This window comes from Pristiophorus japonicus, chromosome 1 (assembly GCF_044704955.1).
Source record: "Pristiophorus japonicus isolate sPriJap1 chromosome 1, sPriJap1.hap1, whole genome shotgun sequence".
In the NCBI taxonomy this organism is placed as follows: Eukaryota; Metazoa; Chordata; class Chondrichthyes; family Pristiophoridae; genus Pristiophorus; species Pristiophorus japonicus.
The window spans coordinates 314765931-314782184 of NC_091977.1; the positions used below are offsets into that span (position 1 = coordinate 314765931).

The 16254-nt window shown below is 43.6% G+C and overlaps 1 protein-coding gene across 5 annotated transcripts in view; it reads right to left on the reverse strand.

The window, feature by feature from the left end:
* The window catches only part of atp9b (ATPase phospholipid transporting 9B), a 468699-nt gene that overhangs the window by 95435 nt on the left and 357010 nt on the right, over positions 1-16254 (reverse strand). The window lies entirely within an intron of this gene.

The window sequence follows — 16254 nt, forward strand, 5'->3', positions numbered from 1 at the left end:
TAAAATATCTAATTAATTGGCTGTTTTATTTGAGGGTTTACTAGCTGTCATGACTACAATCGGCAGCAGGTCCCTGAAGTGTCAAGAGTTAAGAATTTCCCATAAGCATCAAGATGAAATAAAATGATGAAAGAGGAGAAATACAAGCAGAAAATAAATACTGCAGCTTCCCGCTGCCACATTTGTTTTTAAGAATTCCCTCCTCCTCCGGTAATTCTTTAGGTCTGCTTCACACTCCCATTTGAATAGAAAAAGATTCAAGCAAATTAATCCCAGGAACCTACCAGTGTCTCTCTAACCAGTTGCTAGGAGGTGCACAACAGCAGGACAGTGATTTCATAATTTTATTTCATCTTGTCACACCATTTCCCTGCTTTCTCTGCAGGAAAGAATTAGCTTCCACTCTGATAAACTAGTAAAAACTAGGGATAACGGTCATAACATTTTAATACAACAAAGCAATGACAAGTCAATGGCTTTTCTATTCAGAGATTCTATTAAATAAATGAACAATGCATTTGTATTTAGTCATCTTTTTATCAATCCATCATTTTAAGACTATAGCAGTTCATATGTAAAAACATGAATGAGTGCAAGATACTAAAAACAAGTGAATTGCTGAATATCAAATGCTAACTAAATAACTACATTTTGAATATGAACTCTATGTTGATCTATTCTCGCAAGCATGTGTCACATTTGTAAAATTATTACTCAGAGGACTTGAAAAAATAACTACTTTTAATTTTGGGTGTTTTATTTTTTTTAAAGGTTAGTTAATTTACTAAATGGAATTTGTTTTCCTAAAAGGCTAAACAATAAGCAAGTCATGTAGTTGTCTACACAATCAAAAAAACATCTCACACCCATTGATTTGGGAAGTCCTTTGATCCTTGTTCAGTAATAGCACTGTCGCCTCGAAGTCAGAATGTCATGGGTTCAAGCCCACTTCAGGACTTCAGCGCATAATCTAGGGCAATACTTTAGTAGAGCATGGCAGGACTACCGTATTGTTGGATAAGCTGTTAAACCAAGGCACCATCTGCTTAGAAACATAGAAAATAGGTGCAGGAGTAGGCTATTCGGCCCTTCGAGCCTGCACCGCCATTCAATGAGTTCATGGCTGAACATGCAACTTCAGTACCCCATTCCTGCTTTCTCGCCATACCCCTTGATCCCCCTAGAAGTAAGGACTTCATCTAACTCCTTTTTGAATATATTTAGTGAATTGGCCTCAACAACTTTCTGTGGTAGAGAATTCCACAGGTTCACCACTCTCTGGGTGAAGAAGTTTCTTCTCATCTCGGTCCTAAATGGCTTACCCCTTATCCTTAGACTGTGTCCCCTGGTTCTGGACTTCCCCAACATTGGGAACATTCTTCCTGCATCTAACCTGTCTAACCCCGTCAGAATTTTAAAAGTTTCTATGAGATCCCCTCTCATTCTTCTGAACTCCAGTGATTACAAGCCCAGTTGATCCAGTCTTTCTTGATAGGTCAGTCCCGCCATACCGGGAATCAGTCTGGTGAACCTTCGCTGCACTCCCTCAATAGCAAGAATGTCCTTCCTCAGGTTAGGAGACCAAAACTGTACACAATACTCTAGATGTGGCCTCACTAAGGCCCTGTACAACTGTAGCAACACCTCCCTGCCCCTGTACTCAAATCCCCTCGCTATGAAGGCCAACATGCCATTTGCTTTCTTAACCGCCTGCTGTACCTGCATGCCAACCTTCAATGACTGATGTACCATGACACCCAGGTCTCGTTGCACCTCCCCTTTACCTAATCTGTCACCATTCAGATAATAGTCTGTCTCTCTTTTTACCACCAAAGTGGATAACCTCACATTTATCCACATTATACTTCATCTGCCATGCATTTGCCCACTCACCTAACCTATCCAAGTCGCTCTGCAGCCTCATAGCATCCTCCTCGCAGCTCACACTGCCACCCAACTTAGTGTCATCTGCAAATTTGGAGATACTACATGTAATCCCCTCGTCTAAATCATTAATGTACAGTGTAAACAGCTGGGGCCCCAGCACAGAACTTTGCGGTACCCCACTAGTCACTGCCTGCCATTCTGAAAAGTACCCATTTACTCCTACTCTTTGCTTCCTGTCTGACAACCAGTTCTCAATCCATGTCAGCACACTACCCCCAATCCCATGTGCTTTAACTTTGCACATTAATCTCTTGTTTGGGACCTTGTCGAAAGCCTTCTGAAAGTCCAAATATACCACATCAACTGGTTCTCCCTTGTCCACTCTACTGGAAACATCCTCAAAAAATTCCAGAAGATTTGTCAAGCATGATTTCCCTTTCACAAATCCATGCTGACTTGGACCTATCATGTCACCTCTTTCCAAATGCACTGCTGTGACATCCTTAATAATTGATTCCATCATTTTACCCACTACCGATGTCAGGCTTACCGGTCTATAATTCCCTGTTTTCTCTCTCCCTCCTTTTTTAAAAAGTGGGGTTACATTGGCTACCCTCCACTCCATAGGAACTGATCCAGAGTCAATGGAATGTTGGAAAATGACTGTCAATGCATCCGCTATTTCCAAGGCTACCTCCTTAAGTATCTGGGATGCAGTCCATCAGACCCTGGGGATTTATTTGCCTTCAATCCCATCAATTTTCCCAACACAATTTCCCGACTAATAAGGATTTCCCTCAGTTCCTCCTCCTTACTAGACCCTCTGACCCCTTTTATATCCGGAAGGTTGTTTGTGTCCTCCTTAGTGAATAGAGGATGCAAAAGATTCCATGGCACTACTCAATGAGGAGCATGGGCGTTTTCCCAGTATTCTGGCTAAACTTAACCCTCAAACAACATTAGCAAAAACAGATTAATTGATGATTTATCTCACTACTATTTAAGGAACCCTGCTGTGTGCAAATTGGTTCTTGCATTTGTCTTTGTAACAACAGTGACTACACCTCAAACAAGTAATTTATTGGCTGTGAAACGTTTTGGGGCATTGAGACTGTGAAAGCACTGCAATAAACTAAACTTTCATTCTTCTTTATTTCACGAAGATAAATTGTGCAGGTTGAATTAAGGGAGTTCGATGATAACAGCTGTTCTGTACGTGAAATAAGGCAGCTTAACATTTGTATCTGGCACCGCCTCACCAAGTGTATGCTTGACACGCCTTTGGAGAGATTGAAGAAGCATGTGCGAAAGACACAAATATCTAGCCTAGGTCACAAGGGAATGCCACTGTTACATGCTCTGTCATGCTACTGAATAAGTAGATACAGGAAGTGAGAGTTAATTCAAATAAAAGTAAGATTCTCAAATTTGTTTAGAAGAGCCAATGAACCACGATGATATCTATGGCAGATCCAAATTTGTAACAATACACTTTTAATTTAAGTATGAAAGAAAGTTAGGCTTCAGATTCTATTATGAATACATACTAACGGGTCAGTTTAAAAAAAAGATCCTCCACTGAATATTTTCCAAATGCATACACCTATTCTAATATGCTGTTAAACATGAGGGCAAGTACAATTTACGATGAAAAAAGCCATAGCAATAATTGCATGCATTAATGACCCAACCCTTTCTAAAATATTTGCTTGCACATCTGAATATTATGCCTCAGTCATAGGTAGTTACTAGATTTCCTCCTCTTGGAAGACTTCCTAGCAATTACCAGCCCTTCCGATTGAGTCAACAAACAAAAGCGAGCCATAGTACTGAAGCCCCTGCTCCTTTCTATGAGGAGTGTATCGAAGATGGATTTCTGTTGTATTCCCAAAGCTATTACAGGAAATTTCCTCCTGCTCTAAATGCAAAGTCTTTAGCCTACATCTGGCACACAGTGGTGACCACTCCATTACAAAGCCAATATGATGTGCTACAAGATGGTAAAGTTGCACTTGCAACTTCCCTCAGAGCATATTACTGAGTTCAGATGTGCAATCTTAAAAAAGGGCCCAAGAAAAATCTGTACAGTTAACAAAAGAAACTCCAGAATCTCTGTTGCAGATCATACAGGAAGTCATGCTGTTGATAAATAAATGAACTGCTGTTTATATAGCACCTTTCATGCCCCCAGGACACCACTAAACACTTCAGTCAATCAATTATTTTGAAGTGTAGTCACTGTTATGAAGGATCATGCAGCAGCCAATTTGCACACAGATAATTGACTAGTTAAAAAAAAAGCAGAAAATGCTGGAAACACTCAGCAGGTCAAGCAGCATCTGTGGAAGGAGATACATAGGGTTATCGCTTCAGGTCAATAACCTTTCGTCAGAACAGAATCTGTTTTGATTGAGAGATAAATGTTGGCCAGGACTCCAGGAGAACTCCCCTTAAGATCTTTTGGCAATATTGAAGAATTGGTGTCCAGCTGAACAGGCATGGCCTCAGTTTAACATTTCATGTTAAAGATGGTATCTCTGACAAGATAGCACTTCCTCACAGCTACAATTAAATGTTAGCCTAGGTTATATGCTGAAGTCCCTGGAGTGGGACTTGAGTCCACAACCTTCTGACTGAAGGTGAGAATGGAAGCACAGAATACTTGAAGGTATGCATTAAGAATTCCAATTCACCAATGTTTGCTGTATCAACCAAGTTGCACTGTCAAGTTTATTTTCCAATGCAGTATAAAGCTGCTAACTAGGGAATCGTGAAGGATAGGTTTAATTTTATCTTGCAGGCCAAGTTTTTGGGAGGGAATTTTGTGAGTGAGCTCATCCCTACAATTTCTTGGCTACATGGTTTACATTATTCCACAAAAGAGCAATTTGGTATCAGGCAACAGTTCAATAAGTGTTCATCTTTAAACTTGTAATTACAATCACGTACTATGTAAGTCACAACAATACAAATCAATGCAATTTTGGGCAAAAGGAAAAACTATTACAAGATCAACCACATTAAAGGGTAGCAAAAGATCAACTTGGTGAATTATTATATTAATGCTGTACACATCATACTGTAGAGTTTTAAGTTTGATAATTAATTCTCATACAGAGCAGTCACTGTTTATCCTGTTTAGGGACTGTCTGTATCATGATGTATAAGGCATCACAACTGTATGGGACAGGTTAGATGGACCAGCTGGTCTTTTCCTGTGACATTTTCATATGTACTAACCATCACATTTATTTAATGAACTGAACCCATATTAATCATTTGACTGAAAATGACTTAAATATAGCATTGAACATCAAGTCAATGAATCACTTAACTGATCACTACACCAACATGCAGTTTAGCCTTTCCATTAGAATTCCCTTGATGTTAGTTATTTATCAAGATAAAACACTTTAAATGTTGTATATGAAGCACATTTCTGTGCTGCCACCTGTAAAAGAATGTCCATTTTCAATAGACCAAGGTATAATTATTGCTTACAATATCTATTTATCAAAAAGTTGTTCCAGCTGTTTGTACCACTAACGACTTCATAATATAATAGAGATAAATTCCATTGACACTGGGATTAATTTATTGCATCATTAGGGTTCATCCACAGATACCATTTAGAAGTTATGAGCTCTCCACTGTATTGTTCTTAAACAATAGCATTATCAAAAGCAAGCAGTGGGAAGATTAAAGCTCTACTTGCAGATTAAGTACAAATTATCTGTCCTCTTGTTTCAGCACCATTTATTCATTTATCACATAACGTCTAGTATTTCAGGTCAGTGTCAATATGCTCTGCACCCTCACAGTTAACAGATGTCTTCTCTTGTCAAATGAATTACTTTATGTTTCACGCACTGGTGGTTGCAGATGTGTCACTATAGCAACGTCATTAATTTCAGATCTTACCGGAAACATGCTCTCCAATCAAACCTAATTATACCACATTGCTTTCTTGTCCTACAATAAGGAAACTATAATGTAATTATTGGGACACTTCATTTTCTATTCTGTCGTGGCAAATGAGCAAGCCAAAGTGATGGACGCTTCTTGTCAGAATGCTTACTGATGAAGCATAAACCCAATTTGCAGTCATACAATGGACTACCTTGCAATTAAGATCGATTGCAACGTTCCTCAAACCCAACAACTTAAGTTCCATATAGTTACTAAAGGTGATTTCTGTTCTGAAGCTTAAGAAAACCATAATGCAAAACACCATTTAACAGGTGTTTGCTCTAACCAACATACATTTTGGTCAATAAACAAGGTAGAAAATGCACTGCTGCATGAAATTCAAACAGAAGTTTCCAGACTTTCCCTCTTGACCAACTAGAACAAGACGTAGACAACACTAAAAAAAATGTGCTGCAATTTAATACCTGCCCTGAGAAACATTCTGCAGGAAAATTAATACATTAACTGGGAAATAATTATAGTACAAATAAATAAGATTTCTTTATCATCAAAGGAACAGATGCTATCACAAAAGAAAATATTTGGATTGACGACACAGGAGATGATAACAACTCACAAATAGCAGAACAACTTGGCCCAGAAATTCGTCTCGAGCGGTTGTGCAAAACGGGCGGTATCAGATCAGCTGCCAGTTAGAAGCAGCGCCTGATGTTCAGTTCCGTTGCAGTCAATGTAACTGAATACCAGGCGCTGTGTACAATGGGCGATCTGATACCGCCTGTTTTGGACCACCGCCAGAGACGAATTTCTAGGCCCTTGTATTTATATAACACCTCCAATACAGAAATGCACCCAAAGTGCTGCACAGAAGTGTAATCAAAAAATGGATGCTGAGCCAAAGGAGAAGCGATTAGTAGGGGTGACCAAAAGCTTGGTCCTATGAAGGGTCTGAAAGGAGGAGAGAGGTGGAGGGGTCGAAGGAGGTAATTCCAGATAGTGGGGCCTAGACAGCTGAAGGCACGGTTGCTAATTTGGGGATGGTGGAGGGGGATGCACAAGAGACCAGAGTCAGAGGAATGGAGAGTTGGGGAGTTGGAGTTATAGGGCTTGGGGAGGTTACAGAGATTGGTGAGGCCATGAAGAGATTTAAACATAAGGATGTGAATTTTAAATCTGAGCCATGGCTGGGGGGTGGGCAGGAGTAGAAGCTAACAGAGATCAGCGAGTATAGGAGTGATAAGCAAGAGGGGCTTGGTGCAGGATAGGATACAGACACCAGAGTTTTGGATGAGTTGAAGTATACAGAGGGTGGAAAAGGTTGGAACAGTCCAGTCTTGGAGAAAGGGCTGGGATAAAGGTGTCAGCAGTAGATAAGCTGAGGTAGCGATGGAGGTGGGCGATGTTACGGAGGTGGATGTAAGTAGTCTTTGTGATAGAGGATGTGTTCTGAAGATCACCTCAGGGTTGAATTGGACGACAAGATTTCATCTGACTGGTTCAGCCTGAGACTATGGCTGGGGAGGGAGATGGAATATGTCTTCGCTCTACTTCAATGTTTAATTGAAGAAAATTGCAGCTCATCACAATTGGATGACAATACAGAGGCAGTGGTGGTGGGGTCGAGAGAGCTGGAGCTGGGTGTCAAGTGGACATGTGGAAGCTAATTGCCATGTTAACAGTTGATGGCGACAAGGGGCTGCATGTAGATGAAAAGGAAGAAGGGCCAATAATTGATCCTTAGGAGATATTCAAGGTCACGGTGCAGGGGTGCAGAGAGAAGCCATTGCTGGAGATGCTCTGGCTACAATCAGATAGATAAGAGTGGAACCATGTCGAGGAGATTCGTTGGGGAGGGTAGTGTAGCTGATCATGTCAAAAGCTGCAGAGAGGCCAAAAAGAGTGATAATGTACCATTGTCTCAGTAAATATTTCTGACTTTGATTAGAGCCATTTTGATGCTGTAGCAGGGTTGCAAACCTGAGTGGAAAGATTCAAATAAGGAATTACAGGAGGTGTCCAAAAGAACATTTATTGTGACTGTGACTATGGTGCCTTATGCCTCTTCGATAACCGCAGCATTTGGCATTGTCAGCATCATCAGTAATGCCAAAATCACGAAAACAAATATTCAAAAAAGATTTGCATGGTATGTGGGAGATGGCGCCTTGTTCAAGAACTTTGAAAAGGAAAATAAGGTTGGAGATGGGTTGCTAATTAGCAATGACAGAGGGGTTGAGAGTGAGTTATTTGAGGAAGGGTTGATGACAGTGGATTTGAAAAGGAGGAGGAAGTGTACCTGAGGAGAGGAATCCACTTACAATGTCAGCTGGTATGGGGGCCAAGAAAAGGTGCGTGGCTGGTAGGGCAGAACAGAAGCAGGTGTTATCTTTGATGTGCAGAATGGTTTTAGAGTTGTAGGCACTGTTGGCAAAGGAGAATGAGTCCCGAAAGAGCTTGATGTGGTCCAGCCAGATCTGGTGGCAGAGAGACTTTGGATTTGAAGCAGAAATGGGAGGCAAACCAGGGAAACAACCAGGCTAAATGACACTGAAGATTTTGCTGGTTATCAAAGGTGGAGGTGAGAGAGTGGTTGAACAAACAGACAGCTGCAGCGATATTGTTGTGAATGGAGGGCCAAAGATAAGGCAGTAGAGAATTGCAGAGCAGTTTGCAAGTGACATTGGTGGGGGAAGGGGTGGGGAAACAGTTCTTTCCAGGGGAAGACACAGAATAACATAGGGTTGTTAGGGGGTATATTTTGTGAGCAATACAAGGAAGTGATCAGAGTTGGCTGTGTAAGTGATCGAGACTACAGTGGTAGAGAGGCCATGAGGAGAAACTTAAAGTAGTAGACAATAAAGGTTTTAAAGGAAATGCAAGAGGGGTGGAACAAAATGAGATACTTGAAAGAGAAGGTGCCAGAGCAGTAGGAGCAAGAAAAATGTGTGATTTAGTGGAAAGTGCCACACTGCCCTCATGGGCTGAACAGGTAGTGGAAAGTGTAGCCAGGCAAGATGCTTCAGTAAGGGGCAGGGTGTCACCACCTGAGACACAAATTCTTGTCAAAGCCAAGATGTCAATGCAATTATCCACTACAAGATTGCAAATGGCAAGTTCCTGGTTTTTAAGTGAACAGACATTGGTAGAGGGCAATGCGGAGATGGGTAGTGATTGCCGATCAGCTGCCAGAGTCCTGGGGTGTAAAGACAGAGTGTGGGGTGGGAAGGAGGTTGGTGAGGTTAGTCCCCAGCAAGCAGGTGGGACAGGAAGGTCAGCGAGAGAGTAGGATGGGGTCGTTGGGATTGCTGCTCATCTGGGGACATCGATGAGTGCATCAATGTGTTTAGTGGAGAATGCCAAGAGAGACAGTTTACTTTTACACAACTGTTAAATAAAAAGGTACACAGGATTGTACCCATAATAAACTACACTAAATACCAGTAATTAAAAAAGCAGTAAGATTTTATTTGCAGTAGTTAATGTTAATAGGAATGAGGAAAAAGTGTATACTTTAAGACAAATTTTTAAACACTTTAAAAAGCATTGTGGTTTACTGGCTGTTCAGATGTGATCTTAAAACAGTCACAAGACAGTTAAAACAAAGGCCATCACCATGTAACATTTCTAATTACACAGAGAGCGGGAGAGGTCGGGAGTTCTGGGTGAGTGTTCCGGGGGGCCGCAGAGGTCGGTGAGCTCGGGGGGGGGGGGGCGCAGAGGTCGGTGCGTTCAGGAGGCCACAGAGATCGGTGAGGTGAGTTGGTAACTACCTTTCTTCTAAATTTGATTTTAAACTAGATAAGTCTAACTAGAGGGATGGCAGGGCAGCTCAGTCCCATGGAGTGCACATCCTGCGGCATGTGGGAAGTCCTGGATGCTTCGCACAGCCTAGACAACCATGTGTGCAGGAGGTGTCTCCAGCTTCAACTGCTCAAGCTCCCTGTTTCGGAGCTGGAGCAGCAGGTGGAGTCAATACAGCGCATCCGCGAGGCTGAGAGCTACGTGGATAGCATGTTTCAGGAGGTGGTTACCCCGCAGCTTAAAGGCATACAGGTAGAGGGGAAGTGGGTGACCACCAGACGTAGTAAGTGTGCGAGGCAGGTAGTGCAGGAGTCTCCCTGTGAGTCCATCTCGCTTTCAAACTGATATTCACTTTTGAGTATCGGTACGGACGATGGTGCCTCTGGGGAGTGCAGCCAGAGCCAATTCCAAGGGACCACGGGTGGCTCAGCTGCACAGGGGGGAGGGATGAAGAACAAAAAAGAGCCCTAGTGATAGGGGATTCTATAGTTAGGGGAACAGACAGGCATTTCTGCGGCTGTAGACGTGACTCCTGAATGGTTTTGTGCCTCCCTGGTGCCAGGGTCAAGGGTGTCACAGAGCGGACGCAGGGCATTCTGGGGTGGGGGGTGGTGGGGGAGAAAGAGAGTGTGAACAGCTAGAGGCCGTGGTCCATATCGGGACCAACACCATAGGTAAAAAGGGGGGTGAGGTTCTACAGGCAGAATTCAGGGAGCTAGGAAGAAAATTAAAGGGTAGGACCTCAAAAGGTGGTAATCTCCGGGTTACTACCGGTGCCACATGCTAATGAGTACAAGAATAGGATAGAGAGGATGAACATGTGGCTGGAAAATTGGTGTAGGAGGAAGGGCTTTAAATTCTGGAGGCATTGGGACCACTTCTGGGGGAGATGGGACCTGTACAAACCAGACGGGTTGCACATCAACAGCGCCAGGACCAATATCCTCGCGGGGAGCTTTGCTAGTGCTGTTGGGGAGAGTTTAAACTTGCTTGGCAGGGAGATGGGAACCCGAGAACAAATTCAAGAAGGAAGGAAGTAAAGCAGAAATTGGATAGCAAGAATCTAGAAAGCGAATCTGTTGAGAGAGGAAACAAGGCTTAGTAAGTAGTAAGCAAGCAGGTCTTCCTGTGCTAAATGGTATATACTTTAATGCAAGGAGTATAGCGAATAATGCGGATGAGCTGAGAGCATAGGTAAGACACTTGGGAGTATGACATTATAGCCATTACAGAAACATGGTTGAAAAAGGGGCAGGTTTGGCAGATCAATATTCCTGATTATAGGATTTTTAGACAAGATATAGGGCCGAAGTTTTGAGCCGCGCCTAGAATGGCGCAGTCCCGACCTGGACGCCCGTTTTTCGCGCCACAAAGTGCGCCTAAAAAAAAACCTCCAGATTTTCCGGCCCTCGGCGCGGCGCAGCAGGAACTGTAGGGGGCGGAGCCAGGTCCCTGCGCTGTAAACAGTGCCGGGACCTCTGCACATGCGTGCTACAGTGGGCGCGCATGTTCAGTAGCTCCAGGCGCCCGAAACACGCAGCCCCTAGCCCTGGCCGAATGGCCTCACTGGGGCTGCGTGAATTAGGCTCCTCCCACGGCCAGCTCCTGCTTCCTCCCGACCCGACTCGACTCCCGCTTCCCGCCTCCAGACCGGACCGGACCCCCGCTCCGACTCCTGCTCCCCCCCCCGGACTGGATCCGACCTGACCTCCCTCCCCCCGACCTGACCTCCCTCTCCCCGACCCGAACCGACCTCCCTCCCTCCCTCCCACCACCCCCCCCGACCCAACGCCACCTACCTGTAAATCTGGTGCTGGGGACGGGCCCTGCCCGTTCAGCCTCCCTCACCCATCTCCTTTCCCCACCCCCCTTCTCCTTCCCCCCCCCCCCCATCTCCTTTCTCCCCTTCTCCCCCCCTTCTTCCCCATCTGCTTCCCCCCTCTCGCTGTCAGAAACACAGACACCGACAGACAGAGAATGAGAGACACACACAGACAGAGAGATAGAGACACTAACAGAGACTCACTGGGGGGGGTATCCCAGCACGCTGTTGGAGGGCTCCCGGTGCTGCAGTCGGTAAGTAGAAAATGTCTTATTTATTGATTTTTAAAAGAAAAATTATTTCTTAATTTTTTTTGGTTGATTTATTGATGTATTTATTTATTATTTATTATTGATGATGGCTCTTTATTTGTAAAACTGAAGTGTTTAATGTTTGTAAACTTCCCTTTAAACCCCCCCACCCCCATTCTCTACGCCTGATTTGTAACCTACGCCTGATTTTCTAAAGTGTAGACAAGGTTTTTTCGAGCGTACAAAAATCTTCACTTACTCCATTCTAAGTTAGTTTGGAGTAAGTTTTCACTGACGAAACTTTGAAAACAGGCGTAAGTGGCCGGACATGCCCCCTTTTGAAAATAAAATTCTGTTCCAAAGTGAAACTGTTCTAATTGACTAGAACTGGAGCAAACTAAATGACGAGAATTCCGATTTCTAAGATACTCCGTTCTACACCAGTTGCTCCTAAAAATCAGGAGCAAATCATGTGGAAACTTGGGGCCATAGAGAGGGGGGTAAAAAAAAAAAAGGGAGGGGGGGTGCCATGGTACTGATTAAAGAAACTATTACAACAGTGAGGAGGGATTATCAAATGAGGCCATATGGGTCGAATTGAAAAATAAAAAAGGGGCGATCACACTTTTGGAGGTGTATTATAGACCCCCAAACAGTGGGAGGGAGATAGAGGAGCAAATATGTAGGCAAATTGCTGTGAAGTCCAAAAACTATAGGGTAGTAATAGTAGGGGATTTTAACTATCCAAATATTGATTGGGACAAATTTAGTGTGAAGGGTATAGAGGGTGCAGAATTCTTGAAATGCATTCAAGAAAACTTTTTTAGTCAGTATGTAGCTAGCCCAACATGAGAGCGATTTAGTTTTGGGGAATAAAGCTAGGCAGGTTGAAGGGGTATTAGTGGGAGAGCACTTGGGTGCCAGCGACCATAATTCAGTCAGATTCAAGTTGGTTATGGTTAAGTTCAAGGATAGACCTGGAATAAAAGTCCTGAATTGGGGAAAAGCTAATTTTGCTAAGTAAAGGAGTGATTTGGCCATAGTGGACTGGAAACAGCTACTTGTGGGTAAATCAGTGTTGGAACAGTGGGAGGCATTCAAGGAGGAGATCTGGAAGGCGCAGGATAAACATGTGCCCTTAAAGAAAAAGATTGGGAATAATAATTCTAGAGCCCCTTGGATGTCTAGGGACTTACAGGGGAGGATACTTATGTCATATACCAACAGCTAAATACTATAGAATCTTTAAAGGAATGTAGAAAGTTAAGAGGCAAAATTAAAAAGGATATTAGGAATGCACAGAGAGAGCACGAGAAATTCTTGGCTAGTAAAATGAAGGAAACTGCTATATATATATATATATATATATATATATAGATATATATATTTATTAAGAGTAAAAGGGTAACTAAAGAAAGGGTAGGGCCCATTAGAGACCATGAGGGTAATCTTTGTGTGGAGGCGGAAGATGTTGATGAGGTTCTTAACAAATTCTTTGCATCTGTTTTCACAAAGGAAGGGGGCAATGCAGATACTGCTATCGAGGAGGAGTGTGATATTCTGGATGAAATAAATATAGAGAGAGAGGAAGTATTAAGAAGCTTAGCAGCTTTGAAAGTAGTTAAGTCCCCACGCCCAGATGAAATGCATCCCAGGCTGTTGAGCGAAGTAAGAGAGGAAATAGCAGAGGCCTTGACCATCATTTTCCAGTCCTCTTTGGATCTGGGCATGGTGCTGGAGGATTGCAGGACTGCTAATGTAGTACCCTTGTTTAAGAAGGGAGAAAGGGATAGGCCGAGTAATTACAGGCCTGTCAGCCTAACCACAGTGGTGGGAAAATTACTGGAAAAAATCCTGAAAGACAGGATAAATCTACATTTGGAAAGGCAAGGATTAATGAGGGATAGTCAGTGTGAATTTGTTAAGGGAAGATTGTGTTTGACGAACCTGATTGAATTTTTTGAGGAGGTAACCAAGAGGGTCGCGCATACGATGTAGTATATATGGACTTTAGCAAAGCTTTTGATAAGGACCCACATAATAGACTGGTCATGAAGGTTAAAGCCCATGGGATACAGGGCAAAGTTGGATCCAAAATTGGCTTGGAGGTAGGAAGCAAAGGGTAATGATTGATGGATGTTCGTGTGACTGGAAGGATGTTTCCAGTGGGGTTCCGCAGGGCTCAGTACTGGGTCCCTTGCTTTTTGTGGTATATATCAACGATTTAGATTTGAATATAGGGAGTATGATTAAGAAGTTTGCAGACAACACTAAAATTGGCTGTGCGGTTGATAATGAAGAGGAAAGTCATGGGCTGCAGGAGGATATCAATTTACTGGTCAGGTGGGCAGAGCAGTGGCAAATGGAATTTAATTCAGAGAAGTGTGAGGTGATGCACTTTGGGAGGGCTAATAAGGAAAGGGTATACACATTAAGCGGGAGGCCACTTAAAAGTGTAGATGAACAAAGGGACCTTGGAGTGCTTGTCCACAGATCCCTGAAAGTAACAGGCCAGATGGGTAAGGTGGTTAAGAAGGCATATGGAATGCTTGCCTTTATTGGCCAAGGCATAGAATACAAGAGCAGGGAGGTTATGCTTAAATTGTATAATACTTTGGTTAGGCCACAGCTGGAGTACTGCGTGCAGTTCTGGTTGCCGTATTATAGGAAGGACGTGACTGCACTAGAGGGGTTGCAGAGGAGATTTACTAGGATGCTGCCTGGAATGGAGAATCTTAGTTATAAGGACAGATTGGATAGGCTGGGTTTGTTCTCCTTGGAACAGAGGAGGTTGAGAGGAGACCTCATTGAGGTGTACAAAATATTGAGAGGTCTGGACATAGCGGCTAGTAAGGGCCTATTTCTATTGGTGGAGGGGGTCTATTACGAGGGGGCATAGTTTTAAGGTGGTTGGTTGAAGGTTTAGAGGGTAGTTAGCGGGGGGCTTCTTTACACAGAGGGTTGTGGGGATCTGGAACTTGCTGCCCGGAAGAGTGGTGGATGCAGAAACCCTCACCACTTTTAAGAGCTGGTTGGATGGGCACTTAAAGTGCCGTAACCTGCAGGGTTACGGACCGAGAGATGGTAATTGGGATTAGACTGGATGACCTTTTGTTGGATGGCGCAGATATAATGGTAAGTACTGTGAGGAATCGAATAAGGCCAGGGTGATCTTCTGGACTAGTTTTGATCGCCTGGATGGGTCGGAGAGGAATTTTCACAGATTTTTTTCTCCCTAAATTGGCCTGCGTTTTTAATCTGGTTTTTGCCTCTTCCAGGAGATCACATGGCTTCGGTTGGGGTGGAGTGTAGAATGTTTCACTATAAGGGGTGTCGCAGTTGTGTGAGGCGGACTGGTTGGGCTAGGTGCTCTTTGCCCTTCCGTCATTGTTCATAGGTTTATATGTAACCTTTAGGGCTGCTGACCAAGGGCCGTGTGGCTCTTTGTCGGCCGGCATGGACACGATGGGCCAAATTGGCCTCCTTCTGTGCTGTAAATTTCTATGTTTCTACATATGGGGCTCAATTTTGCCTAAGTCTGTTTTCTGGCGTTTTGCCAGAGTTACGCCCATTTTTCTAGGCCTGAAATGCACCAGAAATGTTTTGCCAAAGTTTTCCCGATGTATAATTCAAATTTGGCGCCTTACAGCGTGTCCAGTCGCCTCTGGGGGTGGAGCCTGCTGTCTGCGCCGAAAAAACGATGCCGCACCTTCTGCGCCTGCGCGGGAAAAATAATGACGTTTTTGACGTAATTTCAATGAACGCGCATGCGCAATCCAGGTTGGCAATCGGCCATTTTTAAAGAGCCAGTTGTGTGTGTGACAACGTTGAGTGGTGTGTGAGGGCATTGGAAAAATCGGAGCTGCAGCGCCCCAACTCATTACAGTCTTGTGGTTTCTCCCCTCCCTCCCCCAAACTCACTGCAGTCTTGTGACTTCTCCCCTCTTCCCCCAAACTCATTGCAGTCTTGTGCCTAGTGCAGCAGCCTTCCGGTCGCCACCTCCCCGCCCGGGCTCAGTGCAGCAGCGTTCTGATTGACACCTCCCTCTCCGGGCTCAGTGCAGAAGCCTTCCAATTCCCCCACACCCTCCCCTCTCCAGCCCTGCTTGAAGACGTTCGGTGGTGGCGTACGAGTAAAAAAAAAATAAAAACCTCAGAAATCAAAGAAACTTCCATTGAAAAGGTAAAAAAAAGTTGAACTTTATTATGGATATTTCAAGTGTTAGCGACTCCTTCCAAAAAGTTTGATGAAAAACAATGGCGTCTTTCAGCGCCTATTTTTCAATGTGCGCTACTTTCTGTTAGCTCAACAGAAGGTTTTTCGGAGTGGCCAGATATGCTGACCTAGGATTAAAAAAATTTGGGCAAAATGTGAAAAATGGTTCAGACATGAAGGAACATCAAATATGACATCAAAAAAACCAACCTAGAAAAATTGTAACTAAAACAGTTACACCGGCACAGATTCCAGGGGGAAACTTTGAATTAAATATTTCCGCCAGAAAAAACGACGCACGCCGAAAAAATGGCGCAAATGACCTGGGAAAATTGAGCCCATTGTAC